Genomic DNA, 3,942 nt, shown 5'->3' on the forward strand with positions numbered 1-3,942 from the left:
GCAGCGCCCGGCATCGCCCCGTGCCCACGGCTGCCGCGCGGGGCCGTCACGGTGGCGGCGCTTTTACCCCCCGCGCCGCCCCGGTTCCTTTTAAAGGAGGGGACCGGTGCCCGCCGCAGGGCTCGGGCGGGCGCTCTGCAAGCGAGGCCCCCGCCTTGCCTCGGCCCTGCCCGGCGTCCGCGGGGCCCGGCCCGGCCCGGCCCGGCCCGGCCCGGAGGAGCAGCCCCGGCCCTGCGGCTCTGACGAGGCTGGGGGGGGACGGCTTCCTGGCACGGGGGGGGGCACCGGCCCTCCACACCGGCCCTGCCACGAGCACCCCGGCCTGCCCCAAAYGGTGCTTGTTGCCCCGGAGCTGCAAAGTTGCCGGGGGGGTTCAGCATCCCCCAGCGTCACCTGCGGAGCTGCTTGGCCGCGTTGGCATCGAGCCGCCCCGGCGGGGGCATGCGACCACCACAGGCCTCACTGCGGGGACCAGCAAGCGCTACCTCGTCCCCGAGACTCCTCTAAAATTAGCCAAATATGAGCTGGAAAAGGGGCAAAGGCTGTTTGTTTTTTTTTTTTTTCTCCCAGGGTTTACAAAGTTGTAAAGGGACTTGCTTGTTTCCCTTTGCAGGAGACACTGTGCTTCTCTCTCTGGCGGCTCCTCCAGCTCCGGAGATGGAGGTGTTGCAGCCTGCGGCCCCGGGGACGGAGGCCAGGAGCCCTCCCCCGGAAAGCTTTCCCCCGGGCCCCCCCCGGGTGATGAGGAACCAGCCGCTTGCTCGCCCCAGGCACCCAGCGCTCCGTCAGGCCCAGCTGGACTTGCAGGTGCTCAGCACGCCTGGAACGGCGGCTCCGAGAGCCCTCGGGTTAGCACATCCCCTGGGCACCTGCGCTGCCCCAGTCATCCAGAGAGCACTGGGGGAAAAATACACTTAGATTGACCAGATCCAAATTTCTGCTGTTAACGTATATATTCAAGTGTCTTCATTCAACACAAACAGGAAAACACAGTCAAACGTCTTGTGGTTTTTTCTTTCCTCTCCAGGTGCTCACAAAAACACCGCTTTTCCCTTTCTAAGCCCTAACTCAAGCCCCCAGAGAGAGCCGTCGGCCCCCAGGTGTCGGGGCGCCCGGGGCCGTCCCGCGAAAGGGCTTCTGGCCAGGCCAGTCGGGGGTACACGAACTGCAGGTGGGCTGACGCGGCCTGCCGGGCTTCTCAGGATCAAGCCCGCGTCTAGAAAGACTGTGGCAAGGAAATAGCAGGGTTGAGAAATGAAGCGCTCCAAAGTCGGGCCGTTTCCAGACTCCCAGGGCTCAACACTCGCCATCCTGGGCAAATTAACTGCAGTTAGCAAGCGGGTTTGCACGCAGCCAGGAAAACGAGAGAGCCAAATAAGACAGGTGGGCACAGGGAGGTGCAGGGACAGCACTGTCACTTCCGGGCTTCCCTGCGCTGCCTTTAAGTCCCGTCGTCAGCCTTGACCAGCGCTTTGGCTTTCATCCTCTGGCTGGTCTCATTTGAAACGAAAGGAGACACCCTGCTCCGGCACCCTCCGCACCCCGGCTCCCCTGCCTCCCCTCCTCTCCCACAGCCGCAGGCGCCGGGCCGCCTTGCAAAGCCTGCCCTGCTTTCAGCTCTTCCAGTAAAACTTGGCTCTCCGTGGGGAGCGGACCTTTCCGTGGAAGAGCCCGTAGTTTGTCATTGCTGCTGCGTGGGACCTTGTGTCCCAGGGCAAAGCGGGCAGAGGGAGCGGATGGAACAACACCCTGGGCTGCGTTATGGGACTAAAGATATTTGCTTCGACAAGAAACGCAATCCTGGAAATACTGGGGGGGGAAGGATGAGTGTTCGGTTTGTTTTCCCATGGAAAACCCTCGCAAACCTTTCCTCCGCCTCCAGCACAGATGGGAGCTGCACGCTCTTGGAAGGGAGCTGCCGAGGTCTAAGGCGACGGCGTAGCTGAGCGGCTCCCGTGCGGAGGGGGCAGTGACGAGCCCCGGCACGCTCCGGCTTTTTGCACAAGTGAGGACTGCTAAAAGGCAGAGCAGCGCGGCTCCGGGAGGGGGCACCGGGCGGGAGGCAGCCGGTGGGGTGGCCTGAGGCAAGGCCCAGCGCTGCTCCGTGCCTCAGTTTCCCCTCYGCGGCTCCGGCTGCTGCCGCTTCACATTTCAGCCCTCCTGGCCTTCGAGAAAAAAAGCTTTTAAATCCGCCGCCGTAGCAGCAGCGAGCGTTGCGGGAGCGAGATGACGGTGATTCCCAGTGGGGCAGAAGGGCTCCGCTACGCGCTGGCCGCCGTCCCCGCGCGCGCGGGCTGAACGGGTCAGCGCGGTGCCCGTGCGCTTCCGGGGGGAAGGAGGCGCCCTGCAACCAAACCCGTAACTCTGCAGAAGTGACGCGGGGAGCACGGGCCAGACGCCGCCGAGGAGCTGCCCTGTCTTCTGTCATCGTTCGTCTGTTGAAGGCCACCGAAAGGGTTACGAATCCCCAAACCTAATGTTTAAAGTCCAAAACCAACGAAGGCTGATTTTTATTACAAGAAAGAACTGAAAAAAGAGCCGTTTTAAAAGTAATCGAAGAAGAAAAGTTAAGCACAAAGAAAGCAATAATTTTCAAGTGGCTCAGAACTGGCTTTTGATGAACGGTGCCCCGCAGCACCGAACCCGCCGGGGTTTTCAGCRTGGCACTGACGGCCGCTCCGGGGGCAGGCCCGCACTCCTGCAAACCTTTCGGCACGCGTGCCCGCGCGCTAGCAAACCAGAGCCGCACGGGCCTGCCCCTCGCCCGACCAGGGGGCACGGCGCCCCRGGCTGCTTTAGCTTTGCGCCAGGCCGAGAGGCAGGCGCGCGCCCCCGGCCCCCGCGCCCGGGACCGCGCTGCAGAGGCGCGCTTTGGGCAGGCGGGCGAGACCGCCCCGCGGGAGCCGACACGGCCCAAGGCGGATGCTCCCCCCGTCGCCGTCGCCGCCGCCGCCGGGGACGCGAGAAATAACACGAGCAAGCGCAGAACGACTCCTTTCCTTTAATCTCTGCTACCATCGCTTGAGCGTTACACGGAGCAGCAACGGGACCACGTTTATTATTATTTTTATTAAATTAACAGCGAGGCACCCTTGTGTTGCCAACAGCATCCCCATCGGCGGCAACCCCAGCACACCTGCTGCTCCAAGCGGGACAGGGGACGCTGATGCTCAGCGAGGTCCCGGGGAGCGGGCGGGCACTCCGGAGGCCGGCTCATCCCGCTGCCTTCCCTGCCCTTTATCCTGCCTGCCCAGGAAAGCTGCCGGCAGCCTGGTTATCTCCGCGCCGGCCTCACCCCGGCGCGCGGATCAGCTCGGCTCAGCTTGTCCCCGTGCGCCAGCAAGGCCCTCGGCGGCCCCGTGGCCAGCGCCTGCGGCTCGGGCCCAAAGAGCCAACGAAAGCGCCCGAAGCGATGCTGCGCAGGGGACGTCGGGGCTGCAAAGCCGCTTTCCAGGCCCCGGCCCCCCCCAAAGAGCAGGCGTTTTTCAGCGCGGGAAAAGCGCTGCCTGCACACAAGCACCTGCCCGGGGGCTGCTCAGCTCTGGGTCCAGCCTCGGGCGCGAGCAACAGCTCCGGCCGCCAAGAGGAAGACCGCGAGCCGTCGAACCCGGGGTCTGCAATAACCCCTGCGCCTTCCTTAGCTGGAGCGCAGCGCAGGGCGGCGGCGGGACGCGAGCAGGGGCTGCCGCGCGGGGCCGGCGCCTGCACACGGGAGCTACTGCCATCCCCGCTCGGCTCCCTTCGGGCTCCTCCGCCGTCCTCGAGCAGCCCGCGGCGCAGCGGGGAGGGCTGGCCGTGCGCAGYGCGGTTATACGTGCTGATACGGGTGAAAAAACCAAACCAGAACAACCCCCCAAAATAACAGCAACAAAAACGTTTCTCCGAAGGAGAGCCGATAGGAACATTTACAAATATTTCTGGCTGGGGCTTAGATCAAGTTAA

This window comes from Apteryx rowi, unplaced genomic scaffold, assembly GCF_003343035.1.
Source record: "Apteryx rowi isolate R43461 unplaced genomic scaffold, aptRow1 scaffold_27, whole genome shotgun sequence".
Taxonomy (NCBI): domain Eukaryota; kingdom Metazoa; phylum Chordata; class Aves; order Apterygiformes; family Apterygidae; genus Apteryx; species Apteryx rowi.